The sequence below is a fragment of the Microcaecilia unicolor genome, chromosome 2, assembly GCF_901765095.1.
Source record: "Microcaecilia unicolor chromosome 2, aMicUni1.1, whole genome shotgun sequence".
NCBI lineage: Eukaryota > Metazoa > Chordata > Amphibia > Gymnophiona > Siphonopidae > Microcaecilia > Microcaecilia unicolor.
The window spans coordinates 13,881,681-13,899,806 of NC_044032.1; positions in this window are offsets into that span (position 1 = coordinate 13,881,681).

The following is an 18,126-nucleotide window of genomic DNA, read 5'->3' on the forward strand; positions in this document are numbered from 1 at the left end:
TGACGGCAAGTTCAAGTATTTTGGAGAGGAAGGGTAGGAGGGAGATGGGACGGTAGTTGGAGGGACAGGTAGGGTCAAGTGAAGGTTTTTTGAGGAGAGGTACGACTACAGCATGCTTGAAGGCGTCAGGGACAGTTGCGGTGGACAGAGAGAGGTTGAGGATATGACAGATGGGGGGGGGGGGTGATAGTAGGAGAGATGGTGATAAGTAAGTTGGTGGGGATGGGGTCTGAGGAACAGGTGGTGCATTTCGAGGAGGACAAAAGATGGGCGGTTTCCTCTTCCGTGATATCAGGAAAAGAGGAGAAGGAGGCCTGGGTTGATTGGTTGAGGGAGTGAGTGATAGGATGAAGAGGAGGAGAAGGGAGTAGCCTAGCGGTTAGTGCAGTGGACTTTGGTCCTGGGGAACTGGGATCGATTCCCACTGCAGCTCCTTGTGACTCTGGGTAAAAGTCACTTAACCCTCCGTTGCCCCAAGTAAGCCGCTTTGGATAAAAGCAGTATATCGAGTCCCACCACCATGAACACACCAAAACTGACTCTTCCAATCTCGGACACCCTAAAAATTCTTGGAGTCACTATTGATCGACACCTAACACTTGAGAACCATGCAAAAAACACAACCAAAAAGAAGTTCCACTCAATGTGGAAATTAAAAAGAGTAAGACCTTATTTCCCAAGGACCATCTTCCGTAACCAGGTACAATCATTAGTACTAAGAGGCTCATTTTCAAAGCACTTAGCCTCCCAAAGTGCTTTGAAAATATGCCTCTAAGTCACCTAGACTACTGCAACGCACTCTATGCTGGTTGCAAAGAGCAAATAATCAAGAAACTCCAAACAGCTCAGAACACTGCAGCTAGACTAATATTCGGAAAAAACAAATATGAAAGTGCTAAACCCTTACGAGAAACGTTAGACTGGCTCCCACTTAAAGAACGCATCATGTTCAAAATATGCACCCTAACTCATAAAATCATTCATGGAGACGCCCCAACCTACATGTCAGACCTGATAGATCTACCAACCAGGAATGCTAAAAAGTCATCCCGCACATTCCTTAATCTGCATTTCCCCAACTGCAAAGGTCTAAAGTACAAAACAACGCATGCATCAACATTTTCTTACCTGAGAAGACCCATCTCTTTAACAAGACATACCACAAAGAACAACAAATATGAACTCCTATACATTCACCCAGAATTGTCTTATAATATTTGATTGTTAATCTTCTACCATGTTCTGTTATTATCATGACACCCAAGATCATTCTGTAATACCAAATGTATATTTTCTTATGTATTTCCACTATTCATGATATATTGTAAGCCACATCGAGCCTGCAAATAGGTGGGAAAATGTGGGATACAAATGCAATAAATAAATAATAAATTGGTGTCTGGTATTTACGACTTACTGATAAGCAAGACTTTTATTGCCTGCTGTGTTAGATTACTGATTTTGTTCAGGGGGAGACGCATCAACAAAACGTAAAAGAACCGAAAACGTAAAAGTCACGTAGTAAACTTACCGATTTAAAAAAACGATGGATGCTCTAAAAAAACAACGCGCAAATGTTTGGCGCGGTATTCAAAAGGTCGGATGCATGAAAGTATCGCTAATCTGGTGAAATCCCGCTAGCGGTTGTAGGAAATGCATGCGCACAATATTCATTCGGGAAACCCACGGTATCACCATGGCTAGTGTACGCATGTCACACATCATAGACGTGCGTCCAGGGCGTGTAAGATACAGTCACTCTCTAAGCGGACCTTATAAGCGCATAAGTGATTTTTCGATCACAACGGCTACTGGCGAGTTGTGTCCTGCCTCGTTGCTTGACCCCTGCGTTATTTTCTGTTGTTTTTTTTCCTTTCTGCTTCCAAGTTTTCATTGGTAAGTAAGACGTTTCCATGAGCTTATGAATGGTGTTAAATGGTGACTTTTCTTGCATTTTCCTGTTAACTTCTCCTCCATTTTATTTTTTTAAGGTGTGTGGTGTGTGCCACGTTGTTTTTTCCTTTCTGCTTTCAAGTTTTCATTAGTAAGTGCCGTTTCAAGCTTAGAGATGAGCTTATGCAGGGTGATAAGTGTGCATTTTCAACATGTTAACATCTCCTCCATTTTATTTTTCTGCAAGCATTGGAGGATAATGTGCCACGGCGTGAGGAGGATGAGGAAACATGAGGGCCCTGATGGCAATGGTAAACGGAAGCGTGTGCCAAAATTCACAGAGGATGAGCTACAAGTTTTGGTGCATCGTGTATGCGAAGAATTGGTTAGCTTTTTAAAAAGTCCAGGCTCTCAAAACAAAATATGGAGGATGATTGCAGATGATGTGACTGCTGTCGGTGTGCAGATGTGCACTGTGGAGCAGTGTAAGCATCGTTGGCAAGACTTCAGAGGTATCGTGAAAGCCAAAGCACGGAAGAAGTGGAAGCATGGAAAGGGTACAGGGGGTGGCCTTCGATATGCCTTGGAGCTGACTCCCCTGGAGGAGGCTGTGTTCCCCACCCTTGGTCGTGAGCAGGTGGTCGGACTGTGTGGTGGTGTCGACACGTCGGAAGATGCCATTGGTGGTATGAAAGGTGAGTTTGTTTAGCGTATTGCAGACAATGGGGTGGGTGGTGGTAAGAAGTTTGGTTGTGGGCGGTTTTGGGTCAACCTCGTTTGTGTTTATGTTTCTAGGTGAACCATCTGGAAGATACAAGATTGCCAAGTGCGACCACAGAAGAGAATGGAAATTCCCTTGCCAAGTATACTTATGCGTCGTCATCTTCTTTCATGTTTAGAAAATCAAGTACTTGAATCCTTCCCAAAGTGCACAAAGAAAAGACGCTTAGAAAAGACGCGTCAGTAGAACAGCAGGGAGGAAAGTGTTAATTTAGAAATTTTTAATTAGAGCATTTTGATGACTTTCATATATCAGCAGAAACACAATAAAGAAGATTCTCTCCCATGCATTAGAAGACAGAGAGGGGCATAATTGAAAGATCGTCCAAGTATGAATTAGGACATTCTTACGAAACGCATAACAACCAGGCATGTGCACGTCAAAGACGTCTATGCTTACGAAGGCGTCCACGTGCTGATAGGGCCATATATGGGATGGTCATCCATATAAGGAGCTGTGCATGAAACGACGTCCCTCACGCAAGGACGTCTATATAAGACACTTGTTTTCCAACACGTGGAAAAATGGCGCAGCGACGTGAGCCGAACTTCGGCCAGGAGGAGAGCCTGCTGCTGGTGCGCATGTGCCTAAGGCACCGGCACAGGCTCTTAGTGCAGCATCACCACCTGTCCCCCAGGCTCCAGGCCATACGAGCCTGGTCCCGCATTAGGGACAGGCTTGAAAGGTAAGGTTTTGGGCCACCCCCCCCCCCCTCCTGTACCTATACATATAACAGCTCCGTCATCAATGTTACCACCAGTAACTGGAGTGTGCATGCAAGGATAATGAGTAATATAGGAACATGCACAATCACTAATAAAATGTATGTTCTTGAAAGGACGACCATTCCCACATCCCTACAAGAATGTATTTCGTTATTTATTTCTTGCCTGTGAACCCCACATTTTCCCACCCCTCTTTGCAGACTCTATGTGGCTTACAACACATCCGAGTAGTGGAAACATGATACCAATTAAACGTATACCATACTTTATAACATGGTAATGATAACACATATAAAGTAGTTTTACAAGCATAAATTATAATGCATACAAACGGTACTTTCTGGCCTCATGGCCACCTCTATGGCATCATCTGCATAGGAACCAACTCGGTGGCTGCTTGAGCACCCCCAATATAAAATAAATGCCTTGTATGTATGGAGGGAGGGGTGATCTCCACTGGGGGTTGCACCCCCCCAAAATGGTAAAAAGATGGCTCCTATGATTCAGTACCAATGGAGGTGGTCCCCCCCCCCCCCAACACTGTTGACCCTCTCTCTCTGCTATTTGAATAACAAATCAATGTGTGCAGAGGACAAAAAGGACCATCCCTTGACCCCTGCTCTACAAACATATCTTACAGACGCTTCGGAGTGCACCGGGACCTTGAGTCCCTGAGGAGCCGGGAGAGGCCCAAGCTCATCCGGGCAGTGCGACGGCACCTCAGGGCTCGCGTAAGTATTCAAAAACAGGACACCTGTACAGATTTGTAAATACACTTCTTGAATAATGCGAATGTGCTGTACAATATCAATTCCCATGTGGCTAATAGCCAACTAGTAAGTAATAACATATCTGTCCCAGATCAAGGATGCAGGTTGCAGGGTTCCTCCCATGAGTGTGGCTGCAACTTCCAACGACCATCCCCCCCGAGATGAATGAGATGACATGCCTCACTTTACTATTCCCCTTTCTGGGGTGGCTGAATAGTGTGTCCTGGTAGACCTGCCTGAGGCCCTACCTTTAGTGGATGTCATGGCCTAACTCACATAAAAGTTTTGTGCTCAACACCCTTCCCACTGCCCCCCCCCCCCCCCAAATAAAACCAACAACAACTGCCCATCAACCCCTCGTCGCATCTCACAATGCAAGCATGCTGGTCAGCAATGAATTTGGTATGACAACATGTCCTGTGTGGTATGTGTCAGAGGAGGTTCCAGGGTTCTTTGTCATGTCATCTGATGCATCTCATTCCCCATGGGCATAGGCCACGCCTTACCACACCGTGGCCCATCCCCCGCCTCAGGCCACCCAGCTACTGCACTATGCAAGCCATCTTGTATGTGCTGATCTCAATCACACTCCTTTTACATACACAGGGCTCCACCACCAGCAAGCGGAGCGCGCTGACGAGGAGGGCCACCACCTGCAGGAGGAGGAGGAGCCAGGCCAGGAAAGCCACCTGGAGGAGGAAGAGGAGGAGCAGGAGCAGGATCCAGGCCAGGAGGCCCACCTGGAGGAGGAGGAGGCGGCAGCACAGGAGGAGGAGGAGTCGTCGGGCTCGGAGGAGGGGGTCCTCGTAATAGATGAGGACTATATGGAGGCCCCCTCCCCACCTGTACCACCAGCAGAGCCCTCTCCCTCCCCATCCCCTGGGTCTGCTCCATCCCCTGGGCCTGCTCCAACCCCTGGGCCAGCTCCAACCCCTGGGCCACCTCCAGCAGCCCTAGGCGCAGGTGCCATGATGCGCCTCCTGCAGCAGCTGGTAGATGGCCAGCACTAGTTGCTGCAGGAGGTCCGAGCCCTACGGCAGGGCAATGAGCAGCTCCAGGGCCCACTAAGGGTACTGCTGGGGCTGCTCATTGCCCTGCTACAGAGGGCCTTACTCAGAGGGCGTGCCCGCCCTTGACTTACATTGGGGGGGGGGGATTGTTGGGGGGGGGAGGGAATTGTTGGGGTTGTGGGGAGTTGTGGGGGGAGGAGGGCATTGTTGGGGGTTGTTCTGTAGGGCTGGGGGTGGGGGGGAAATAAATGTTTTTATTACACTTTAACTATCAGGGTGTCTGTGTGTTTCTCTCCCTTGTGCATTACATATAAGCAAATGGTGCTGTTGAGTTGAGAGGAAGGAGGCAGCAATATGCATAGCATGAAATATGCAGTGTGAATGAGAAAGTTGATGTATGTGTGAGAATGTTGGCCATACAGAAGGCCACCTGTTCATTCCAACCTGCATGGCCATATGTGCAGGGGGGGGTGGGCTGGGGAGGCTGGATGGATATTAGTGTTCATGAACACAAATGGCCAGCCAGCCTCTCTCCCTCTCTCCCCTCCACCATACTGACCCACAACACAGAGTGCCATCAATAAGAGATTAATTGTGTAGCACGTGTGATCTGCCAAGTAGACACTTCCACATAACCCCAGGTAGCACATACACAGTGTTTGCTGTCTGATGGCCAGACATCCTTACCCACAAGCCACATTGGTGGTGGGGGGGGGGGGGGGGGCCAAGAAGGACCTACAAACAGCTGGCTCATATTTTCACATTCAATACATCAGCTATGGTATATAGTGCTGAGGAGAAAAGGGAAAACAATGGGAAACCCATTAGATGGATGGTTACTTCATCACAGTTGCAATGTAATACTTGAGTTACAGAAGGGCACAAATAAAAATGGTGCTCATTATTTGCAGCTGTGATCACACTTTTTCCAGTAGTAGATCAAGGTGTGTTACATTCAGGTATTCCAGGTCTGTCTCAAAGTTTGTCCCTGAGCCAACCAACAGTGAAGTGACTTGCCTTAGATCACACAGAGCAACAGAGTGGGATTTGAACCGGCAACCTTGTGATTACAAGGCTGGTGCTCTAACCACTAGGCCACAGCAGGCACCAGGCTGTAGCCATCTGCAGGTACTTTGGGTTGGGTTGGGTTGGAACCCTCTCCCTCACCACCACGTCTTAAGGCCTCAGTGGCAGTACCTGTAGCCACCTTGAGCCTACTTTCCAGGCTACCAATTATAAAAAATGTTCTTGTTCCCTACCTATGGAGGAATTTAGGAAGGTGTTCCATAATGTGCTAAACACATCCAATGCATATATCATTCCCCCTCCCCCTCCTATGGACCTTGAGAATGGGTGGCCACTTTATAAATGGGGACTGGAGTTCACCACATAAACAAGGAAGATGGAACCTACCGGGAACCAATACAACAGCTGGCCCACACCACTGAGGACCTGCCAACCCCACAGTACAGTGCACAGGAACCTGGTGAAAAGAGAGCTAGCTAAGAGTTGACTCCAGACTACATACAGTGAATGCACACTCCTTGCCTATGAGCACAAAGAGAAGAGATGGTAGACAAATGAGAGCTTACCATGAACGTCTGTTTCAAGGCTGCACATCTCTCTCATTGAAATGTCCCTTACCGAGGGGTGCTTGATTTGGGGCGAGTGTAGCAATTTCGTCGCCCCACAGACTGCCTGCTACAACCAGGCAGAGAGAATGGGAGAAAGTAAGGGAGCCTCATGGGATGTGGAAGAGTGGAAACGGAAGGCGTGGTGGCTGAGGGCCAGCAATAACCCCCCCCCCCCCCCCCCCCCAATACACAGGTGTACCCAAGCATACATTGCCAAACACAAACCTTATTATAAGTGAGGGTAAAACCCTGTAAACGATTCTTAAGAACAACCGGCAAGGTCCCAGTGCAGGAAATGGCGGGGTAAATGGCAATGAAGAAAGGGAAGGCAGGTGGGGACGCCCATAGTTATCTACCCATAATCGAAATCATGTGCTCCAAATCGCTATCTGACCTGGGCACGCTTAGGAATTATGTGTATAATCGAAAAAAAAACGCCCATATCAGACACACCTATCCCCCGTCTCAATGGGCGTTCCTGGCGACTATATAAACGCCCACTCCGTATTTTCCAAACCTCATTGGTACAATGCCGCCGCGTCAGCCCCCAACCCGGAAGGGTAATTTTTCCGACGGTGAAGTGGAGCCCCTGGTGCAGGAGATACAACAATGGCACCAAAATCTGTTTGCTCCCACAGGGCAGAGGCTGGCTGCAACCACCAAGCAGCGGGAATGGGAGGCAGTACATGACAGCCTGAATGCTGTGTACCATTGTGGGAGAGACGTGGAGGACTGTAAGAGAAAGTGGCGGAAGCTGAGGAGGGATGTCAGGAGGAAGGCGGAGGCGAATCCCGCAGGACTTGACACAGCCAACCTCACCCCCATGGAGCTGATGGTTCACTCCCTCCTACCCCAGGAGGGCATCCACTGGATTGGCTCCCTTGACACCTCGGCCCAGCCTGAGGACTCAGGTAGGTTTTTCATTATGAAGTTGGGGTATCTGTTGTGCTGCAGTACACTTGTGTTATAGAAGTTGGGGCCAGGGGGAGGGAGGTGAGGAGTGGGGGGCAGGAGGAGGGAGGTGGGGGGGGAGTGTCTCTGGCTGTCTTTATGTACAATTACAGGCCACCTTTATGATGGTGGTGTGACCTGCTAACCCCTACTCACTTGCTCTGTACCCTTACTCCCTATCCCTACCGTTGTCATTGGCTTTCCTCTTACTTGTCCTGTGTGCGCATCTTAATTTAATTGTAAGCTCTATTTGAGTAGTGGTAGTGTTCATGTGTGTTATAGGAGCAGACTCGGTGGGTGCTGTGGGTGTTTGAGCACCCCCAATATTGAGGAAAGATCATGTAGCTGTCCAGGGAGGAGTTTTGTGCACTGGGCTTAGCACCCCCAATAATACTTTACAGTTGGCTCCTATGGGTGTGTGTAGGTTACTACTGTGGCACAACTTTGGGGGCCTTCCTTCCCTACTACTCCCTCCTATTTTCCCATCACCAAACTGTGCCTATTCCCTCCTATTTTCCCATCACCAAACTGTGCCTATTTCCTTCTGTCACCTCTGTGCTCTAGTGAGTGTGGGCCACATGCATTCAACTGAAGGAGCCTGTAATGGGGGTCATAAAGCAGTTCTACGCAGTCTAGCAAGTCAGTAGTAACACAACACATGCTGAAATGTTCTTCAATTTAACAATTATACAACAAACAGCTTGTCCACAAAGTTGTGATCGGTGTCCTTCTCTTGGCTGATCGTCCACCACCTCTACCCAGCTGCCTGTGGGGCTCTCTCTTTCGCACCGGTGTCAATTCCATTCCTCCTCACCATCTCTATGCTGGGTCATCAGGTTGGGGGCCATGCCAATGTATATGAATGCTGAAAGACAAAAGTGGGTTATTTGCACCAACAAAGTTCCTCACTCTTGTGCTATACAGGTGATGACTCAGAGGAGGTTGGCCCTAGTGGCCTGCAAGGCCAACGCCCTACACCAGCAGGACTGCCTCAACCTCCATCGCCTGTAGCAGCAGTCCAGCCTCTGCCTCCACCCCCTGCAGCACCAGCAGTCCAGCCTCTGCCTCCACCACCTGCACCAGCAGTCCAGCCTCTGCCTCCACCACCTGCACCAGTCCAGCCTCTGCCTCCTCCACCTGCAGCAGCAGAACCTGCAGTAGAGGCTCATCCTACACCAGCAGAGGCCGCACCTCCAGCACCAGATGACTTTGGTGAGGAGGAGGATACATATAGGAGGCCAGCTCCTCGCCAGAGGCCATCCAGCCAAAGGAGGCAACTCCTGCGGCTGGCCACAGAGTTGCTACGCCACAACGTGCGCTTGGAGGAGTACCGGCAGCAGAAACTAGACCTGCAGCAGCAAGCACTGGAGGCACAGCAGCAAGCCCACCAGGAACTCCTCCAGGCGCAACGCGAAGGCCACCAGGAGGTGCTCCAGGCACAACACCTAGCCCACCAGGAGGTGCTCCAGCAACTCAAACGGCTGGAGCAGAGCATTGAACACCTGCGCCCTCAGGTCACATCACCTACTCCATCCGTACTGCTGGAGCAGGGCCTGCCATCCACTTCCTCCTCCACTGACCACCAACCACCAGCTAAGAGGTGGGCGTTGCGGTCGTCCACCTCCGCACCCACTCCTGCAGCACCCACCAAACCTGCTCCCATTCTGGGTACTGTGGCCAGCCTACAGCCAACAAGGTGGCCGGATTTCCACAGCGCAGCCGAAGCCGCAGGCTGCTGTGGGGATATGGAGGAGGACAGTGGGAGCAGCACCTCAGAAGAGTGTGAACAGACTTCCCGTGCAGCACCAGCTGCAAAGGAAGGCCGTGGGAGGGGTAGGAGGGGACTGGGGAAGGGGAAAGTGATAGTACATGCTGTAGGGTGAGGGTTGGTGAGAGGGGGGTGGTGGGGGTGGGAGGGGGGTGCTGGGGATGGGGGTGAACACAGGAACACATGCAATTAATATAAATAAATGTGCACTTACTTTCCACCGAAAACTTGTTTCAATGAGTCTTTGTCTTGCTCTTACGCCAAGCTGGTAAGCATTGAGCTCTGCTCTGTGGGCTGGGGGTGGCTGTGGCTCCTCTGGGAGGGGCTGTCCTCTGCGCTGGGCCAAATTGTGCAACATGCAGCACGCCACAAAGATCTTGGCCACCTTTTCTGGACTGTAGAGCAGCTCTCCTCCAGACCGGTCCAGACAGCGGAACCGGTTTTTCAACAAACTAAAGGTCCGCTCAATGATCCCCCGGGTGCTGCGATGTCTCCTGTTGTAGGTTTCTTCTGCCCCTGGTTGTGGGTGGATCAGGGGGGTCATGAGCCATGTCCTCTGCGGTTAGCCTCGGTCACCTTTGGAGAAAAGCAGAATGAGATAGATGAGTGTGTATTGCTTGGAACAGATACAGGGGTGGGGGGGGGATTTGGATAGTGGGTTGTGGAGTGAGGTGGAGGAAGCCAGGGCGGAGGGTTGCCCAGTGGAGGAGGTATAGTATGGGTACATGCATGTTGCACTTACCTAGTACCCATCCACCAATGAACTCCCCTCGCTCGAACCTGCGGAAGATGCCCGAGTGCTGTAGGATGTAGGCATCGTGGGTGGACCCGGGGTACCTGGCACACACGTCTAATATCTCCCCCTGGGCATCACATACAACTTGCATGTTCATAGAATGAAATGCCTACCTATTTCTGTAGGTGGCTTCGTGTGCCCGGGTAGGGTCTGAGGGCTACATGTGTGCAGTCTATTACACCGATGACCGAGGGGAATCTAGCAAGAGCATAGAAGGCAGCCATGTTGTTGTGCAGGGCCTGGGGGGTGGTGGGGAAAGTGATGTAGTGTGAGGTGTGAGTTAGAAAGGCATCCAGGAAGTGGGTGAGACAGTGTGAAATAGAAGCCTGGTTGAGCCCTGTGTTAGCAGCTAATACTGATTGAAAACTCCCAGTGGCCAGGACAGAGAGAGAGGAAGTGATTTTGAGGTGGGCAGGGATGGGGTTATTCCTACGTGTCTGGGGCTGAAGGAGGGGTTTCAGCTGCTCACACAGCTGAAGAATGGTGGCCCTATCAAACCTGAACCTTGATACTGCTGGTCAGTGAGTTGTAGGAAGGTGGTGCGGGGCCTAAACACTCGGGGCCATGAATACCTCCTGCGGTGGGTGGCCTCTTCCTGTAGCATGCATGCCACAAGTGCATTAACTGCATCCATATCCCCACCACCAGTGCAAGTATTAGTACTAGTAGTCAAACACCAACACACACAGATCTCTCACTTCCAGCTGCCACTCACTCGCCAAACAGTACAAGAACACAGAGACAAACGGAGGTCAGGGAATAGAGTATACACGTGGGAACAGTGAATGGGGAGGGATAGGGGGAGGGGGCGATGGAGCAAAGGAGTAGGAGTAGGGAAAGGTCAAAGGGTAAGACACAAAAGAGGCAGGGCACACAGACGAACGTAACAGTTACTCAACACGCTCGGCTTTCTCTCTGCAACCACCAACAATCTCGCCACTCTCCAACTACACACAATCGCTAATGGGTCTAAAGATGATTTCCCCTCTGGTCGCTTTTATTTCGGGTCCAACATATTACGCCCGTGTTCTTTTTGTCTTTCGATTATAAGCTGGAGAGTCAATTCACACACACTGAATTAGAATATTCTTTCCTCTGCACAATATGTACATGTATTTTGTATTTTCTATACTACATTGCACTATAGATAATATGAAGCTTTAATTAAACATTTCTTTTTTTTCCAGAAATGTTATTAAATTTTCATACAGAAACAAAAATGCAGAGGTCTTTTTATTTCCTAGGCTCTGAGCAGTACCGGCGTATATCCTTTTGAAAAGTATTAATTGCCTAACCTTTCTGCAGTATATCAAAATAAGAAGCAATTAAAAAAATTCCCAAATGTTAGAAATATCAGCAGCTAAGGGTCATTATGCACAGAAATCTATTAGCTTTCCTGACCTGTGTCTGTGGTCACCAGTTAGGAACAAAAGGCCTGATATTCATCCGGCAGCAATCAGGGTTTTGTTGATCTATGCTGGTATTAAACCTGTAGATTCAATGCCAAGCCACGTCTGAGCTCCGACATTGAATTTCTGGGTTTGTGGCGCTGGCTAATACATAGCCTGTTCTGTACGATATTCAGTTCTCAACCGGCTATGGGGAACTGCATAAAGACAGTAACATAATAACATTTATTTACAGTTTAACATCAAACTTACAATTTTGTTAATAGCATAACAATAGTAAAATGTACAAGTATAAACATAAATACAGTGAAAGAGGAAAACTTGAAAACAGCAAATTGAAACCTAATAAGACTCCCATGAAACAGGATCAAAAACATACACATTTAACAGCACTGAAATTCAAATAACAGAGACATAATACGATGAAAGCATAAGAGTGGAGTATTTATTTATTTATTTGTTGCATTTGTATCCCACGTTTTCCCACCTCTTTGCAGGCTCAATGTGGCTTACAATACATCATGGATACTGGAAATGAAAAGAGGATATACATTTGGTTTTACAGAAGGATTTTGGGTTACATGGTCAGAACACATTAACATACATTAGGAATACAGATAGTGGTATAGCAGAAGACATTATAAGACATTAGACGCGTTACGAAGCTTCTAAGGTATATTCAGAGGTTTTTACATGTTTTGATCTTTGTGGTATATCTTTTCAAAGAGATGAGTCTTTAGTAATTTACGGAAGTTGGCCAGTTCGTTGGTCGCTTTCAAATTGCGTGGTAACGCGTTCCAGAGTTGCGTGCTCAAATAGGAGAAGGTAGAGCCGTGCATTAATTTGTATTTCAGACCTTTGCAGTTGGGAAAATGAAGATTAAGGAATGTTCGAGAAGATGTTTTTGCATTCCTGGGTGGCAGGTCTATTAGGTCTGACATATAGGCTGGGGCATCTCCATGGATAATTTTATGAACTAGGGTGCATACTTTGAACATGATTCGTTCTTTGAGTGGGAGCCAGTGTAATTTCTCTCGTAGGGGTGTCGCACTTTCATATTTTGGTTTTCCGAATATTAGTCTGGCTGCCGTGTTCTGGGCTGTTTGGAGTTTTTTGAATATTTGTTCTTTACAGCCGGCGTAGAGTGAGTTGCAGTAGTCCAAATGACTGAGTACCAGTGATTGTACCAAGTTACGGAAGACGGTCCTTGGAAAAAATGGTCTTACTCTTTTTAATTTCCACATTGAGTGGAACATCTTTTTGGTTATGTTATTCGTATGATTCTCAGGTGCCGATTAATGGTGACTCCTAGAATTTTTAGGGAGTCCGAGATTGGTAGATTTAGTTTTAGTGTGTTGACGGTGGTGAATTTGTCCATGTTGTGTTACTACTACTACTTAACATTTCTAGAGCGCTACTAGGGTTACACAGCGCTGTACAGTTTAACAAATAAGGACAGTCCCTGCTCGAAGGAGCTTACAATCTAAAGGACAAAATGTCAAGTTGGGGCAGTTGCGAGGTAAGTACTAGGCATTGTGTTTTTTTCTGCATTGAGTTTCAACTGAAATGCATCTGCCCAAGAATGCATGATATGTAGACTTTGGTTGATTTCGTTGGAAATTTCACTTAGGTTTTGTTTGAATGGGATGAAGATCGTTACATCATCAGTGTATATGTATGGGTTGAGGTTTTGGTTCGATAGTAATTTGGCCAAGGGTGTCATCATTAGGTTGAATATGGTCGGTGAGAGGGGGGATCCCTGTGGAACTCCGCATTCAGGTATCCATGTGGCTGATGTTATCGAATTTGCTGTCACTTGATATGAGCGTGTAGTTAGGAACCCCTTGAACCAATTGAGAACTTTGCCTCTGATGCCGAAGTATTCGAGGATGTGTAATAATATTCCATGATCAACCATATCAAAGGCGCTTGACATGTCGAATTGTAGGAGTAGTATGTTCTTGCCGGTTGCTATCATTTGTTTGAATTTGGTCATAAGCGTAACTAGTACGGTTTCAGTACTGTGATTAGAGCGAAATCCTGACTTGGAGTCATGTAGTATTGAGAACTTGTATAGCTATTCTGTGAGCTGTTTCGTCACCATCCCTTCTGTTATTTTGGTAATTAAGGGAATGGATGCTACTGGTCTATAGTTAGTTAGTTAATTCATTGGCATTTTTCTTTGCATCTTTAGGTATGGGGGTGAGTAGAATGTTTCCTTTCTCACTTGGGAAGAGTCCATTTTGTAGCATAAAGTTCACGTGGTTCATTAGGTCTGTTATGAATTGTTGAGGGGCCGATTTCATAAGATTATTTGGGCATATATCTAATTTGCAGTGAGATTTGGTGAATCTTTTAAGCGTTGTGAGATGAGATCTTCTGATAATATTTCGAATTCAGTCCAAATCCTATCTGCTGGGTATACTCCGGGGTCTGGGTCTAGGCAGTCTAGGAGTGTGGTGTATTTGATGGGGCTAACAGGAATTTTGAGTCGTAGTTGTATGATTTTCTCCTTGAAGTACTTCGCAAGGTCATCAGCTCCTGGTGCGTCTTTGAAATTGGACCAAATTACAAAGACACACACAAACTCTTCCAACTCGTGAACAAATTGTTAGACACCACACCAGTCACGAATAACAGCAGTTTTGTAGTATAGTCTTTTGGATTGTCTTATGGTATATTTATATTTCCTTCGGAGTTGTTTCCAAGCGTTAAGTGTGGGATCGTCTTTCTTTTTATTCCAAGCACGTTCTAATTTCCGAACCTGTGTTTTGAGTTTTTTCAGTTCTTCATTGAACCATGGAATTGAGTTCTTTCTATGCGAAGTTCTGGTTTGGATTGGGGCAATGTTGTCTAGTATTGATTTGCATCTATTATCCCATTCTGAGAGGAATTGGATTGTATCTGCCTTTATTGTCCATCCGTCATGGTAGATATGTTGCCAGAATTTTACCGGATCTATTTTTCCTCTCGTGGTGTAAGTTTTTCGTGTTTGTTTGTTGGTTGTGTCATTCATTCTTCATAGGAGGGTGATATGTGCTTTGTAATGGTCTGACCATAGTACAGGTGTCCATTTAGTATCTGTTAGTATAAGGTTTAAATTGTGATCAAATTTGTGTTTGATGATATCTAATGTGTGTCCTTTGGTGTGGGTAGGTTGTGAATTTGGTTTTTGGAGATCCCATAGTTGTAAGAATTCTTTGCATTCTTGTGTACTTGTTGTGGTGATATTTTCAAGGTGTAGGTTGATATCTCCTATTATGATGAGGTTTGAGGAAGAGATGCAGGTGCTCGAGATAAAGTCCATGAAGTGTGTTTGGGCGTCTTGCCAATTGCCTGGTGGTCTATAAAGTATGACTGCGTTAAGTTGTTCCTGCAGTTTTGGGTTATTGATTCTTATTGAGGCAATTTTGAGTTGTGGCAATATGGATTCAGCTGTGTTTGTGATTGTAAATTCAGATTTGTAAATTATGGCTATTCCTCCTCCTCTTTTGCCATTTCTTGTCCAATGGGTAATTTTGTATCCTGGTGGGCATAATTCTAAGATGATTGGGTCTTTAAGGTCGTGTATCCAGGTTTCTGTGATGAATAGGAAGTCAAGGTTATCTGCAGTGATCCAGTCTATTATAGTCTGTGTTTTGTTTACCACAGATCTGGCGTTTACATATCCCATTTGTATTGAATGGTAGGGTTCTGTTCTGGACGTAGATGTATTCATTTTTATTAGTTGCCTGCTTTCTAATAAGAGTGGAGGAGTGGCCTAGTGTCTAATAAGCACACAATTAGAACATTCAAATAACATTGCTACGATGCTAATGCTTTTCTACAATACAGCTTACCATATAGCTGGGGGGGCTAAATGCAGAAATATAGATGGGGACAAGATGCGTGGTAGAGTCAGTTGGGATAAATAAATGGGTGGCTAAACTAAACATAGTAACATAGTAGATGATGGCAGATAAAGGCCTGTACCCTCCATCCAGTTTGCCCAACAAGATAAACATAGCATAAGGTATGATGTGATACTTCGGCGTATCTATACCTGATCTGGATTTGTCCTTGCCATTTTCAGGGTATAGACTGTAGAAGTCTGCCTGGCACTGTCCTTGTTTTAATACTTCTGAATTTGTTATTGAAGTCCCACTCCAGCCCATCCAAATCTGTCCTGCTACGAACAGGGCACAGACTGTAGAAGTTTGCCCTGCTCTGGCTTTGCTTCCCAATTACTGGTGTTGCCACTCAATCTCCGCTAAGCTACTGTGGACCCATTCCTTCTAAACAGGATTCCACACAGTTTTTAATTCTGCTACCGTTTTCATCTCCACCACCTCCCCAGGGGAGGGCATTCAAGGTATCTACCACCCTCTCTGTGAAAAAGTATTTCCTGACATTATTCCTGGGTCAGCCCTCCTGCAACCTCAATTCATGTCCTCTATATGAAGGTCTTCTGTGTTCCCTCTTCAAACAAAAAAGTACAACTTAAAGAATTTTCGAATTGCAAAACTAAGAATGTGATTTATGCAGTTTTGTGTCCGTGTGGTTTAGGGAAAACTATGAGGAAATTCAATACCAGGATTAGTGAACATAAGAGTGCTTTAAAAAGAAAGGTACTAGAGAAACCATTAGTTATGCATTCAATAACTTTGGGAAACACATTTGAAGATCTACTTTTTTGTATTTTATTTGTATACAAACAATACTGAGGTGGTCCAACTGATACTTTCATTTTAAGAAAAGAACAACAATTCATTTTTGACCTACAGACTTTACATCCTAATGGCTTAAATATGGAAACAGATTTGTCTGCTTTTCTATGAGGTAACATAGTAATGATAGGACACGCCTCTTTTTAGCCACCTTTTTTTAGGATGAGTTTGTAGTTTTTATTTTTCACTTTTTATTATTTAGTTTTTATTTTATATTCAGTATTGTCATTTTTTATGCATATATTTTTATATTTCTTCTTTGGTTTAATAATGATAGTTATTTTTCAATTTTATAATAGCTATTGAAATTATTACAAATTGGATTAAGTCTGACAATCTTGACCTGCTCTTCATCACAGAAACTTGGATCCGTGACTCTAAAGACCCCATCATACTCGACCCCTACCTTCCTGGCTACAAAATCTTACAATGGCCTAGAAAAGAGAAAATAGGAGGAGGTATAGCATTAATCTTTAGATCCAACTTCTCCTCTACCCATCTCAGAAAGCATCACCCCGCAACTCGAAATCGCCTCAATCAAACTCTACAGCTCTACGCTATGCGGTCACCTGAATTGTATTCTATTTTACAGACCCCCCTGTACCTGGATCCACAACTACTCTACTTTCATGGACTTTATATCTAACTCGTGCATCAACGAACCTAATGTAATTTTATTAGGCGACCTAAACCTACATTTAGAGGATTCCAAGTCTGTCCACACCCAAGAATGCATGGATCTTCTTTACCTATGTGACCTCATCCTACCTCCATCACAACCCACTCACATCAAGGATCACTCACTTGATGTTACCTCTTATAAATTCTCTACCGACCAAAACTTCATTATATCCGACACTGATTGGTCTCCCATACCATGGTCTGATCATTACAACGCCAAACACAGAAGGCGGCGGACCTCCGCAATGGAAAATCCAAGAAAAGGGCACAGCGAAGGCGACATAATAGATTATGCCAATCAAACTTCTACTGGACTCAAGAACAGTTCACAGCAAGAGTTTATTATTCAAAAAAATGGACTCGACACGAATCGTGTAGTCCCTAAAACAGTTCATATTAAATTATCATAACTGAGCTTAACTAATACAAAAGATAACATAATACAACGCAAGTAATAATAATAATAATAATAACAATATAAATAAACAAAAGACACAAACTGGTATATCTATGTATAACTTAAGACCATAAAATATTACAAACGCATATAAATGACCATGGAAACAACATTCAAGAGCTGAATAGAACTCTTATCTCAGCCAAAGAATTGTTGTTACAAACACATTAAAATGTACATGGATATAGCATTCAAAAGCAAAATGGAACTTTTACCTAAGTTGAAAATAAACAATAAAACTTTTATCTAAATTAAAAAATGGAACAGACACATCTCTTACATTAAATAAAAATATAATAAAAAGTAAAAGTTCCATTTTGCTTATGAATGCTATATCCATGTAAAAGCTGCCACGGAGTCAGCTTCAGAACGTTGGAGGTGCAAATTATTATATTAGATGTGTGTGTGTTTGGTATGGTTGCTTATTATGTGACTGTTTTGTTTTTTAGTTGTTTGCCTTGTTTTTTCGTGTGGAAGAGGTGCCTAGGTTGTGTAAGTAGTGGTTTTCATTTGTATATTTTGGTATTTATTTTGGTATTTTTATG